Below are 14,951 nucleotides of genomic sequence, written 5' to 3' on the forward strand. Positions count from 1 at the left end.
CACTTCCTTGGAGGGACGGACACCTGAACTGAGTGATAGAGAATGAATAGGAATGAACTAAGCAGAGAGAGGTGGAGCACGCATTCCAGGTGTAGCAAGAGCAAAGAAAGACGGGACGCCTGGGTGGCTCAGTCAGTTGGTTAAGCGTGTGCCTGCGGCCCAGGTCATGATCCCAGAGTCCTGGGATCGAGTCCCTCATCGCGCTCCTTGCTCAGCGGGGAGCCTGCTTCTCCCTCTCCCTCTGCTCCTCTGCCCCCCTTCTTGTGCGCTCTCTCCCTCTCACAAGTAAATAAATAAAATCCTTAAAAAAAAAAAAAAGAGCAAAGAAAGGCAAAGGAACAAAAAGCATGGTATACGAGCTAGAAGCTTCAAGCAATTTGTATTGCTTGAGAATAGGGCAGGGGTGAGAAATGGAGGTAGCGGGGTCTGCCCTTTTAAGAAGCATGAATTTTATCTTGGAAATACTAGAGAGCTTGAGCAAATGAGAGTGATTAGTCCCTTTTTAGGACTCTCTTCTACAAAAAATACATATGTGTACGAGGACATTTGTTACAGCATTCTATGTAACAGCAAGAGATTGAGAACAGCCTACTTATTGGCTAGAAATAGGTACGTGACCCGTGGAACATTCAGACTATTACATATCAGGCAGCCATTGAAAGAACACAGTACCTTCATAAGAAATAAAATGGAAAGATCTCCAAGATATATTGTTAAATGAAAAAAAAAAAAGGAAGAAAAACGTGTATGGTATGATTCATTTGTGTAAGGAAACAACAATGCAGAATGCTTTCTCTCCATTCTGCTTACCTTTGTGTGTGTCACTCCACTTTTACTTCTTTCTCTTCTTACTGGCTGCATTTGCTTCTCTACTCATCAAAGCAAGATGTGTGGCCACCAAATTTAACAAATTTTACATCTTATATCTCCGGCCATAGAGAGAGGTTAATAAGATACTTGGAGCCTGAGTCCAAAACTCTAGGAAAAAACTCTGAATGGGAACAAATTAACTGGCCTGAGAAAACGGCAGCTCCTGGGAGGGGGGCCAGACTTTAGGGAGTTGGAGGAAGGGCAATTCTTAGAAGAAAGGGGAGGAGATGGGTACTGCATAGAAAAGGGGAAAACAACTACAGAGACTTTTCATATATATATATATGATTTTATTATTTATTTTATGATTTATATATTTATTATTTATATATAAATATATATTATTTATATATATTTATTTATTATTATTTATATATATTATATATATATAATATATTTTTTAAGTAGGCTCCATGCCCAATGTGGAGCCCAACATGGGGCTTGAATTCACAACCCTGAGATCAAGACTTGGATGCTCAACTGACTGAGCCACCCAGGTGCTCCTTATATTTTTTAATGAAAAAAATAAAGGTGAAAGGAAGATTGTTGGGGCACCTGGGTGGCTCAGTTGGTTAAGCATCTGCCTTTGGCTCAGGTCATGATCCCAGGGTCCTGGGATCGAGCCCTGTGTTGGGCTCCCTGCTCAGTGGGGAGCCTGCTTCTCCCTCTCCCTCTCCTCCTGCTCGTGCTCTCTCTCTCTCTCTGTCAAATAAATAAATAAATCTTTTTTTAAAAAAAAGAAAGGAAGATTGTTGGACCTGTAATTTCAGTGCATCATTCTCAATTTTGTGTAGAGACGGAATTTAAGCATACAAAAGTGGTGGAAGGCACACAGGTGGGGTGTTTTCATCCAGCCTGAGAGAGAGTTGAGGAAGGCACAGCAGTGATGGCAGAGACAGAGAAGGGGGAATTCTGTGAAGCCCTCAGGAGGTAAAACTGACAGGTCAGGGTGATGGATGTATGCTGGAGATGAGAGAGTCATAGAAGCCAAGGGTGACACCAAAGATAGACCAAGGTCCTGGCTGAGATAATCATGTAGATGACGGTAGAGAAAAGGGACGGCCATTTTTGTGGAGAAGATTTAACTTTTTTGGACATGTTGAGGCTGGGATGTCTGGGACATCTGGGTACAGTGTGAGTTGGGTGCCCCAGATGACAATATGGGGGAGAAGTCTGGCTTGGAGAGCTGGGGTGAAGAATAGTATACATGTAGTGGGACCTGGAATTCAGAACATGCTTATGTACCAAACCTGAATGTCCAGGACTCCCAGAAACACTCAGACAAGTGGCTGCTGGGAAGAGGGAAATCAGAAACTACTTTACACTCTTCTCTTTTTTTTCTTCATATATAAGCAGACAGGGACAAAAGCCCAGTACTCCTTCCTTTTAGTCATTATAGTTAGTAGCCGAAACTAAATCAGTCAGGACCATCCCAGGTCCAAGAGCTGTTTCGTGTGTAAGTTGTCCCTTGCTAGAACACTGCCAGCAGGCCACCAGCTGCGGGTACTACCATCAGGTAACCCAAACACTAGTCTTGGTTGTATGGACAGAGCCTAAACCAGTGAAGGCTGATCCCAGCTCTCCACAGAACACATCAGAGACTGAAAGAGCACTTGCATTTCCTAGAACCACTGCCGGCAGAAAGTCTTAGGTCAGGTTTTCTGGGAACAGGCTCTAAGACAAGAGATTTATGTGTGGGAGTGTTTTTAGGGAGTTGTTATAGAAATTTGTCTGGTCTTTGCCCCAGATTCCTGGCACAAGGCTTCAGAAACTCTTGGAATTTCCGGAGTGTTAGAAGTGTCTTTGTTATGCTAAAGAGGTGACTCTGGAGGGGTCCCTACTTAGCTTCAGGATGGGGGCTGATCACCAGAAAGGTGGGTCACCCAATCACGCAATTAGGAGGCTGGGATTTTGAGCTAGCCAGACCTCCAGGGAGGAGAGGGGAGCTGGAAAATGATTTATTACCCAATGATTTCACCAACTATGTCAATGTGATGAAACTCCCTAAAACACTCTGGACCCAAAGCTCAGTGGAGCTTCCTGATTGGTAATCATCCATCATAAATCACATATCGATGTGCCAGGAGGGTGACGCACCCTGATTTCATGAGGAGAGGGCATAGAAACTCTGTGTTCCCTCCCAGACCTCACCACATGCATCTCTTCACTTGGCTGGGTCCTCCTCATGTGTATCCTTTATAATGAAAATGTACTAAGAAAAAGAGTGACTTCCTGAGTTCTGGGAGTCATTCTAGTGAATGCTCAAAACTGAGGAGGTCATAGGCACCCCAAGTTTGTGGTCAGCTGGTCAGAAGTGTGGGTGGCTGAGAGACTCCTGAGACCCGTAGCCTGGGAGATGTGCAGTGAGGGAGTCATGTGGAGGATTTTGGTCTCAACCTGTTTGGGGGTCTGTGCTAACTCCAGGTGGCTGGCATTAGAATTAAACTGTGGAACACCCAGTTTGTGTTAGACCAGTTGGGGTCTTAAGAGAGTAGGAGTGCTCTCAGCAACATCTGTAAGAGAGCGAGGGAGCAGGGTTGGGCAGAGGGGGAAATTGATCTGCGATACTTTGCAAGAGCTGATGTCCCCAAGGAGCGCTGAAACTTGAATGGCCCTTCAGAGGGATCCCGGATTGAGGCAAGAAGGCTGGCCCTTTGATGCCTACACTTTGATCCCCAGGAAGAAGGGCATAACCTTTGGCAGAGGACCAATCTTGGGAAGGGGCTCAGCTGGAAGCCATCAGCATCTCACATTCATGGAATCTGGGGGAAATAAGTGCTCAGTCATATACAACTGTCCACGTACTGAGTATTCATTCTTGGATTATTAAGCATCTACACACATATGATTTCCCCCCATAGTCTGAAATAAGCCAGCACCTTCCCTTGCTCTCCTTATCAAAGAATGCCGAATGGGGTTGGGGGTTGGGTGCAGCAGGTGGGTGTGCAGAGACTTTATATAAGGTGGGACTTTTCAAAGTGAAGTCTGGAGGTAAAATGCGTTGCCAATTTCACAGTTTCCTTCTTCATTATTTTATACATGGATCATTCCTTTCTCTTGCAATCTTGCTTATTTTCCACAGTGTTTAAATTCTGAGTAGTAATTTCATTTTATTTTATTTACTCTGACAATCTTCATTTTTTAACAAATGCATTTATTCTTTCACGCTTAGGGTAACTATTGATGTGTCTGGATTTCTATCTGTTTGCTATAATAGCCTTCATTCTTGTTATGTTTTCTCTTCTTCCCTTTCTTATTCAATTCTCTTTTCATCATACTTCTTTTTTTCTAGTAGTTGGGGAGATCTTCACTCTGTTGCTGTTTTTACAAATTCCTAACTTTGCTTTCCCCTCTCTGACCATTAGCTTGTATTTTAATTTAATTTTTCTTTCTGTGGAACTTAGGTATACAGAATTAGGTTAAACCTAATCTTTGGTTCATGGCATACTCTCAATATTTGTCCTTTGGTGATGCTCTTTAACTTAATTGATTGGTTATTTTTTCATAAGGTAATTAGCACCTGTAAACCTACTCCCTAACACAAACACCAGCATCTTGATTATAGCCTCCTTTAACCACATTAGTTTTCCCATCCCCTCCTCCAGCCTCCCCTCACCCAAGGTAGCCATCACCTTGAACCCCAGGTTTACCATTCCCAAACTTTCCTTTTTAGACAGTTTTACTGCATTTATGTGCACTGTATATATATAGAGATGTATATGTATTTATATATGCATATATAAGAGTTCCTTTTAACTTTTATAAAAACTTTTATAACTTTTGCATATAGTCTTTTTAAAAAGATTTTATTTATTTATTTGAGAATGAGAAAGAGAGAGAGAGAACACAAACAAGGGGAGGGGCAGAGGGAGAGGGAAAGGCAGACTCCCTGCTGAGCAGGAGCCTGATGCAGGGCTCGATCCTAGGACCCCGAGATCATTACCTGAGCCGAAGGCAGACACTTAACCGACTGAGCCACCCAGGTGCCCCAACCAGCATATAGTCTTTTAAGACTTCCCAATTAACTGCATATTACTTTGTTCTTTTGCTTTGTCTGCTACATAATATCTGCTTATGTGACTAACAGTTATTCACCTGTTCTCCTATTGATGGAATTTGGGATTATTCTTACGTTTTTGCTAAATAATGCTGCTATAAGCATTGTCTATACATGTCTACTGTGATGTGCAAGAATTTCTCTTCAATTTTTTTTTAAGATTATTTATTTGAGAGAGAGAGAGTGTGTGTGTGCAAGCGGGGAGAGGGGCAGAGGGACAGGGAGAGACAGAGAAGCAGACTCGCCACTGAGCGTGGAGCCCAATACAGGGCTCAATCCCAGGACCATGACTTGAGATGAAATCAAGAATCGGAGGTTTAACTGACTGAGCCACCCAGGCGCCCCTCTCTTCAATTTAAACCTAGGATAAATTATTGGATCACAAATTGGTTAATATTCAGCTTAGGAGATAAAACTAAACAGTTTTCTCATTGACACTCCCCTCAGCGTTGTAAAATAAAGCCTGTGGATTTACATTTCCTCCCACACTTGGTATTGTCTGACACTTTCTAAAGTTTGACAATAGAATGAGTGGAAAATCTTATCTCATTGTGGTCTTGATGTTCATTTCTCTGATATTTAATGATGCTGAATATCTTCTCATACCTTTGTTGGCTGCATTTCTTCTGAAGATGTCTGTTTATGTGTCTTGTCTCCATTTAATTCCTTCTTGCATCTTAGACCTTCCAATTACGATCACTTTCGTTCAGCCTGAAGGTCCTCCTTTAGTGTTTCCTTTAGAGAGGTACTCCTGGTGGCAAACTCTTTCTGCTTTTTTTCTGGAAATGTCTTTATTTTTGCCTTCATCTGTGAAAGATAGTTTCATCTTGTATAGAATTCTAGATTGGCAGTGATTGTCTTTCACCACACTGAAGATCTTAGTGCATTGTTTACAGGCTTCTGTTGTTGCTGTTGAGAAGTTAGCTGTCAGTTTAATCATTGCTCCTTCAAGACCAATCGTTTTTTCCTCTGAATGCCTTTAATATTTCTTCTTTCTTCTGCTCTTGTGCATTTTTACTAAGAGGTATTTAACTTATTTGTTCGTTTTTAAAAAATTATATCTAGCCTGCTTTGGATTTTTGGAATTCTTCACTCTATAGTTTACTTTCTCATTGGTTCTGGGAAATTTTCAGTCCCTTCTTTAAATATGACCTCAATCCTCATGCCCAGTCTCCTTCTCTCTTCCTGGAAGTCTGATTATATAGAAATTAGCTTTTTTCTTTCCATCCTTCATACCTCAAAACCACTCATATATTAATTTTTTTAATCTCTTTGTCTTTCTGGCCTGCATTCTGGATAATTTCCACTGGCCTATTTTCCAGTTTGTTAGTTCTCCCTTCGGCTGAATCTAATTTGTTCTTAAATCTATCTGTTAAATTTTGCATTGTAATTATTATGTTTTCATTTCTAAGAGTTCTATTTGGTTCATTTTCCAAACTGCTTGATTAGTTTTTGTAGCTTCTGTCCCCTGCAGGTACACAAGTGTGTCTTTTATTTTTCTAAATATACTAAGCATAATTATTCTATCTAGTATATAATAATTTCAATATCTGAGGAGTTTGATAATCTATTCCTGTAATCCGTTATGTCTGCTAGTTTTTGCTCCTGGTACCTTGCTTCATGGTGTACACATAGTAATTTTTTTTTCTTTGAAATGCTTATTTTCCTTGTAAAATTGTAAGAATTCTCTGAAGGTTAAGATGGAAGTACATTCCTCCAGAAACAATATGTATAAAATGTATGTGCAGAAATCAATGAAAGATAGGGTCATCAGAATATAGGGCCAGTAGATTCTAATAGGAGAAAAGTTAACCATTTACAATAGTAATGACCAAGAAAAAGAAAAATATTGAGAAGTAAACTTGATCAGATCCACACAGGCTCTATAGGAAGAAAATATTAAAACACTTTTGAGAAAATATAAAAGAATTAAACAACAACAAAAAACCATGATCTATGCTGAGTAGTAAGATGTAGTGTCATAAAGATGGCATCAAAATTCAGTGAGGAAAAGATCAGTGATTTATTAAATGGTATTAAGACAACTGGGTAGGCATTTGGAAAAAAAAATTAAGTTGATTCTATGCCTCACACTTTGCACCAAAACAAATTCAGCATAAATCAAAGGCTCAAATGTAACAAATGATATTATAAAATTATAAAATTACTACAAAATTGATTTTTTCCCCTTGAAGTGGGAAATCATTTAAAAAATGATATGAAAGTCAGACACTGATGAATTTGACTACATAAAAATAAAGATAAAATTTTTTGCCTGGCAAAACTATTTTAAGTAAAGTAAAAAGACAAATGATTATGTGGGGAAAAAAATTGTGCTTTGTGTCAGAGTCAAAGGGCTAACTTCCTGCGTATGTAAAAAAACCTCTTACAAGTAAAAAGAAGACTAAGATAACAAAAGGAAAATGAACAAAAGGATTTAAATACACAGACACAAAAAGGGAAATACAGATGGCATCTGAACATAAAAATGGATAATCAATTACATTCATAATAAGAGACATTAAAAATAAAATCACACTGAGATAAGAGAAATAAGAGAAAGTGTTAGGAAGGGTGGAATAAATAGACAAATGCATTATTGGTGAGAATGTACATTAATACATCTTTGGGTGGCAACCTGGCACTATCCATCAAATTACAAATGACCTCATTTGACCCAGCAATACCAACTCTAGTACTTTATCCCACAGATAAATCCACATATATATGAAATGGTGCATATACAATTTTATGTATTGTACCTTGTTAATAGCAAAGTATTGGAAAGAACTTAAGTGCCCATCAAGAGGGAAGTATTTAAAAACATTATAGTACATGTACACCATGGAATGTTCATGCAGCTAGCAAAAAAGAAAGAATAAGGAAATTATGTATTGATATAGACAAATGTTTAAGATTATTTATTAAGAAAAGCAAGATGCAGAGTAGTATGTAGAGTGTGACTCCATTTGTGTAAACCCTGGAAAAAGAATATGAGTGAATATTTGCTTCTATGTGCACATAATGTCTCTGAGAGAGGAAACATAGACTATCTTTGGGGAAAAAAACAGAGAGAAAAGGGAAACTATGAATCTGAAGGATAGGGCTGTGGAAGGGAGAAGAGATTTCTTAGTCAAATTCCCTTTGAAACTTTTAAATTTTGACTGTGACTATGTGACTATGTTACTTATTATAAAATTATGCTAACTTTAAATTTGCAAAAAAAAAAAAAAATCCCTTCTGTGGATTTAAAAGAGCTAAAAATATTTCCTATGATGACAGAAAAGATTTCTGACCACTATTGCTGTGTTGATTTTTTGAGAAGAGGGGATATGTGGCCCAACCTAAAGTCTAAAAGTAAACATTGGTTTCTCAGATGATTAGAATCCAATTTTGAAGGAGAGTTCTGATATTTGTATGGCTGTCATCTTAGTGGCATGGGTGCTCTGAAGCCTGGAATAAAACTAACTCTTGGGGAAACTCCTAGAGAGAATTCCTGTAGTGGTGAAAGCAAGGAGCTAAGCTGGTAGGGCTAGGGAGAAAATATTTGGTTGAGAACTCTGGTTTCCTAAATTGGCTAACTCAGTCTTTGACTGTTGGTGTTATTGTCAATTTGATCTCTTACTTGTCTTGAAATAGTGTTGTTAAAAAATCCTTTTAAGCATGTTAAAAAAGCATTGAGTCATTAAGAGGAATCTTTATAAGAAGAATGTTTAGGGGGTGAGATGGAGTCCGTTCTAAGCTTTCCCATTGTGGTAGCTAGCTTTCAAAGATGGTGCCCGAAGAACTGCCTCTTCCAGTGTTCACATCCTTGTGTAGATCTTCCCATATGGGATCTGGGCTGGGCCTGGGACTCACTCTAAATTATGGAACTTGGCAGAAGTGGTCCCTGCATGAGGTCTGGACCTAAGCCTTCAGGATGCTTAGCAGCTTCCTTCCTGACACTTTTGGAGCCCTGGAATCATATAGGCTGCTTGGCTTTGCTGCTGGAGAAACCATGTGTACAGACCACTGGGAGTTGCCATGCAGAAGGGAGAGACCCTGAGGCTATATGGAGAGGGAGAGCGACCCAACCATCTCAGCATCCCAGCCAAATCTTCAGTCACTTCAGCTCCAGCTTCCATCTGACTGAAACTGCATGAGGGACCCCAAGGGCGACCAGAAGACCTGCTGATCTGAACGGTCCACCCATAGCACCATTCTGAAAGATGATGAAATGGTTGTATTAAGCCTTTAAGTTCTTGGGTTGTCATGCCATGATAAATAATCAAAACACCCATTTTCACAGAAAAATAATCAGAAATGAGAAAGCTCTCTGTCGTATAGGCATTTGCTGACAAGGCCATGGGAGCCTTCAAAAGCCCCCTTTTTTCTGACCAAGTTGTCTGACTGACCTCAAAACTGGGGCAGGCTAACAAATGTGAGGACCTGGGGAAAAGCAGTCAAATTGGCTACGGCTTTAAAGGGAAGGGAAAATAAATACCAAGTAGTACACACACATAGACACACACACACACGCGTGTGCGCACACAACATATATATCTCATATATAAAGAGATTGATTTTATTTATTTATTTATTTAATTTTTTTTTAGAGAGAGAGAACACAAGTGGGGGGAGGGGTGGAGGGAGAGAGAGAGAGAATCCCAAGTAGGCTCCATGGCCAGTGCAGAGCCTGATGCAAGGCTTGATCTCACGACCCTAAGATCATGACCTGAGCTGTAACCAAGGGTTCGATGCTTAACCGACTGAGCCACCCAGGTGCCCCTAAAGAGATTTATTTTAAAGAGTTAGATCACCTGATTATGGAGGCTTGCAAGTCCAAAATTTACAAGGTAGGGTGAAAGACTGGAGACCCAGGAAGGGGTGATGTTACAGTTCAAGCTGTCTGCCGCAGAATTTTTTCTTATTTGGCGGAGGTCCAATTTTTGTTCTATTCAGGCCTTCAGCTGATTGAATGAGACCCACCCACATTATGGAGGGAAAACTGTTGTACCCAAAGTCCACCAGTGTAAAGTGTTGATCTCCAAAAACATCCAAAAACACTCTCACAAAAACACCCAGAATAATGTTTGACCAAATATCTGGGCAACATGGCTCAGCCAAGTTGACACATAAAATTAGCCATCGCCAATAGTTGAAGAAATGGAGGCTTGGAGGGGTTCAGTGGTTGCCCCAAGTTACAACTCGCACAGCTACTGTACCAGTGCAGTACTGTAGCAATTGCTCCCCAGTGAAGGTAGATAAGGGACTATTACGGAGAGGAGAGGAGTCATGAAGGCAGGAGCATGATCCTGGAGTCAGGAGGCCTGGGTTCCACTCCGTGTTTTGCCACACACCAGCTGTGGGACTGCAGGGAGGTGACTTCAACTCTCAGCTTCCACTGCCAATCTGCCATTGAAGTGTGCTCACGTTTGCCCTCTATGCCCTAGACAATTGCAGAGATTAAATGAGTAGAGTTCCTGCCACTTCTAACACAATCAGTAAATGTTAACCAATGTATACTCTCTAAGATAAGATACTTTGCAAGCAATAAAGAGTAATTCACAATGCATTTGAGATATGTTACCACTAAGATTCTGTCTTGAGAAAGATGGCCAAATATTTAACGAGTAAGTGAATTGGCCCTAAAGTAGGCCAACCACTGTCTACACGGTTATATATATGGATTTTTTTTTTTCTCTTCAGAGCTGACCTCACTTCTCAACTCCAGATGCATTTATCCAACTGTCTATTTGATGCCTCAACTTGCAAGTCTCAAAGATATCTAACATCTATTATGAGTTCTTGATTTTCCCAAAGTTGTTGTTCCTGCACATCTTCCCCATCTCAGGAGATGGCACCAACCAGGTGCTCGTCTAGAAGCCTAGAAACCTAGAAGTCATTCTTGATTTTTCCTTTACCTCTGGCCCACACCTAACCTGAAGCAGACTTTGTCCATTCAGTTTCCAAAACATATCTCGAGTTCATCCACGTGACTCCATCTTGCATGCCACCATGTTGATCCAGGTTTTCATTTATTGCTTGCTTAGACAATTGGTACAGTGTGCAGATGGTCTTCCCACATCCAGTTGCCTGTGGCCATCAAGAGTAACCTTCTTACATTAAAACATAGCATTCATTTGCTTAAATCTCTTTAATGGCTCCCCATGACCCTAGCGTGAACCTTAAGGTCCTGCATGATTAGCCTCTGGTCTATTGGTTCAACCACGTCTCAAGACACCATCTTACTCACTAGGCTCCAGGCATACTGTCTTCTGTTACCTATCTGTTCTTCACACCGACCAAGCCTTTCTTTAACCTATTCCTTGTGCCTGGAACTCTCCCCTGCATCACATGACTGCCTCCTGCCAGCAAACAACCTTGTTTCCGCTCACATGTTACCCCTCTCTGAGAGGCCTTCACAGCCACCCCAGCTAAAGTAACCGCCTCCCCAACACACAGTCTCAGCTACCTGGCTGTTTCCTGCACACCACATCACAATCGACAGCTTTTTAAATCACTTGTCTGCTTATTTGTATTGCGTCTGTCTTTATTACTAGAATAACATTTGGTAAAATTAAGGATTATTTCCACCTTGTTGACAATTATATATTCAGTGCAAAACAAGGTAATTGGTGCTCAGTAAATATTGAATTAATGAGAAAATGGGGACTTTTAAAAAACAGATGTCAAACTCTACTCTTGAATCAGAAGCTTGGAATCAATGCTTCTTTAGCTCTGTGAGCTTCAATCATTGACTTGTTTGGTTTTGTGAGTGGCTCACCTCTCTTCCCTGGATGTGTGGGATGGGTATAATCGACTTCTCTAGATGTGCTCCTAGTCATTCGGGGGCTTATTACAGTTTTTCTAACTCTCAGCTCTTTTTAAATACATGTGGGCAGCTTGCTCTATAAAAGAATTTTCTATTGTGAATTTTTTTTTTTTTTGTAAATGGAATGACTCATTCCCTGATTTCTTCTGGGCTAGCTTAAAGACAGATATACCTGAATTGCATACATTTCTATTAGACAGACTTTGAAATTAACTTGATTTTGACTATGTGGTGACTCTCAGTGGTCCTCAGCCGGCTGACCCGATGCCTTAGCTGTGACCTTCAGTCTTGTTTAGCAGGTTCTCCGCGGGGCTTTATGATCCAGTTCCCAATACCCTTGATGAGCCCAGCCCAGGAATGACATTAGGTTTTCCACCCAGAGATTCATCTCTCTGTGAACTGAAATGCCATGAAAAGCAAAACGGCTTTGAAACAAGGAGAAAGAAATACTCGTGTTAGTAAGAGAGGCCGTATTGATCACTTACGGTTCCTTGTCATCGGACTCGCTCCAAATCCTTATGCAGATGCACTAACCCACCCTTGTATTTCTGCAGCCCTGCTAGCCCTCAAATGACAGGTCTATGCCAGCTACATTGTGAGGCTCGCCCGTCCTGACAGCCCTCCCTCCACTCTGCGGCTGCCCGACCTCCCCTCCCCTCCCGCCGCACGCCTGGCTGCTCTTCTGACTCTCCCACCAGGTTTGACGCAGGACCTGGCTCTCCAATCAGCATTTTGGACCTTGGCCCCCTACGCAGCTTCTGGCTTCCCTCATTCCACATGCTGCCATCCCCCATGGGCAGGGATAAGTAGCACCCACCCCAGCTTGTTCCCTCTGTACCCCTCCTGCACACTTTTGCAGCCCAGCTGAGGCCCCAGCTGGACAGCCCCTCCTCCCCCCACTCTGCGGAGGCTGGGGAACTGGAGCCGACTTTATCAGAGTCTTTCTTCGTGTGGAGAAAGCAGGAAAGGAGTGTGCTGTTTTATGTTGCTTCGGAACTACTCAGAAAAGAAAAGAAAACAAGCTTCAATTTTGGGGAGAATTTCTTACTTTTAACTCACTTACTTTACTTATAGGAGTGTATGTCCCAGACCCACCAAATCTCCAGCTGGTGCAGACTCTTCCAACCAGGAGGGAAGACATCGGTGCCCACCAAAGGCTCAGTGAGTGTCCAGAGAGCACCCTCCCCGCAACCCCCACAGCACTGGCTTCTTCGTTGTTCAACAAATGTTTATTGAATGCCAACAAGGTGCCAGGCACTGTGCTGGTGACTGTCCTCAAGGAGCTCACAGTCTGGTGAAGGACAAATAGAACACAGCTCACAATTCCCTAACGATGGTAGCTATTATGAGAGCGACTGCACCCAGAGTTATTGGAACACAAAGGCAGGCATTTTCACTTTGCCTGGGGTAGGTGATTGGGGATCAGGGAAGGCTTCTCGGAGAAAGTGACAACTGAGCTGGATCTTGAAGAGTGAGCAGAAATCTTTCAGCCAGAAAAAAGCTGAGGAAAGAACAGCATTCCTGAGGCAGGGAGGCAGGAGGGTCCCGGTGGGTTCCCAGGAAGATGAAGGGTTCAGTGTTGCTCAAGCTCAGAGGAAAGGAGTGAGCAGAAGCAGAAGTGGAAGGACAGGCTCTAACCAGAATAGAGGACAGAAAAGGAGCTGGGACTTCATGTGCAGGCATTGAGGGAGAGAGGACTAAGGGATTTTCAGCAGGACACAAGCAGGTCTGGGTTTTAGAAAAACCCCTCAGTCAGCAGTACGGAGAACAGATTAGGTGTGGGGGTTGTGAGGGGAGGGCAGGACGGAGCAGAAAGAGAAGCTGGTGCTGGAGGCAGGAAGAACAGCTTGGAGGCCATTGCCTTGGTTCTGCCGAGCAGCAGTGAGAACCTAAACCAGGTGGTGATATTGAAAGTGATGGAGGGGACAAAGTCCAGAAACAATCTGCAAGTAGAAATGGAAGGACGCCATCATGGTTTTACGTGGGGCGAACAGCAGATGGAAGCACAGAGGATGACGTCATCCCACCTGCCTTTTGTAACTCGTTTTGTGTCTCTCGAGGCACATTGATGTGCGTCATTGTTTTTGTTTGTTTGTTTGCTTGCTTGCGTTTGGAAACCATCTCCGACTTACAGATAAATGGCAAATGTATCTTTTGCCCAAAATCACTCAACTATGTTGTCAACATGATGTCCCATCAACCCTGAACTATAGTATATTTCTCACGCTTGAGGATATTTTCCTACAAAGCCACAATAAAACCACCAAAGTCAGGAAATTAACACGAATGCATCACCACCATCTAACCCTGAGACCTCAGTCAAGATTTTTCAGGTTTTTCATGTCATTCAGAGCAAAAAGGACACAGTCCAGATATTTCTTGAGAGTCTACTGTTGGCCAGGCATTGTGCTAGGTGAGAAAACATATACAAGTGAGTGAAATGAGACATCATACTGCTTACAAAAAGCAGCTTACAAAAGAGGAGGTAGGCATGAATTCATGTAAGATGACAACTCATGCTGCTAAAAAAGTACATACCACAGGGACTTGGTCTGGCTAACAGTAGACTCTCAAGAAATATCTGTTGAAAGCCAGAGTGTAGTAGGAGCCTTTTAACATAGCCCTTAATGATCCCCTCCTCCCGGTATTCATGCTCATGGGTAAATCCTCTCCCTTTGAGTGTAGGCTGGATATTGTGACTCTCTTTTAATGAATAGAGTAGGGCAAAAGAAATGAGCTATGACTTTCAAGACTAGGTTGCAAAAAGACTGGATTTAAGACCAGGATACAAAGTAATCATGGCTTCATCCTGCATGCCTTCTCTTGTTCTCTTGCTTGTCATGTTATGAGCTGCCTTATAGAGAGGCCCACATGACAATGAAATAAAAAATGTCTCTGGCCATTAGCCAGTGAGAAACCAAGGCCTGCCAACAACACATGAGCAGCTTAAAAGCAGATCTTCCCTCACTTGAGCCTTCAGATAAGACTGCAGCTCTGGTCAATACCTTCATTGCAATGCTGGGGAGACCCTGAGCTGGAGTGCTCAGATTCCTGACCCATACAAACCAGAGGATAATGAATGCTTAGCTACTATGTTTTGGGTACTTTGTTATACAGAAATAGATGACTAATACAAAGTAAATTGATAAATATGTGTTAGATAGTTTACATATTACTAGCTTCAACCCTTCAGTTAAAGATAATATATTA

At 41.7% G+C, this 14,951-nt stretch overlaps 1 long non-coding RNA gene across 1 annotated transcript; it reads right to left on the minus strand.

The window, feature by feature from the left end:
• Positions 1 to 9,747: 9,747 nt before the first annotated feature.
• LOC116638038 lies at positions 9,748 to 12,354 on the minus strand. Its single transcript, XR_004300600.1, has 3 exons — positions 12,227 to 12,354; positions 10,849 to 11,002; positions 9,748 to 10,355 (listed from the first exon to the last, which is right to left on the minus strand). It is a non-coding gene; the product is annotated as an uncharacterized LOC116638038 (long non-coding RNA).
• Positions 12,355 to 14,951: the final 2,597 nt, after the last annotated feature.

Source organism: Phoca vitulina, unplaced genomic scaffold (genome assembly GCF_004348235.1).
Source record: "Phoca vitulina isolate PV1807 unplaced genomic scaffold, GSC_HSeal_1.0 scaffold15, whole genome shotgun sequence".
NCBI classification, from domain to species: domain Eukaryota; kingdom Metazoa; phylum Chordata; class Mammalia; order Carnivora; family Phocidae; genus Phoca; species Phoca vitulina.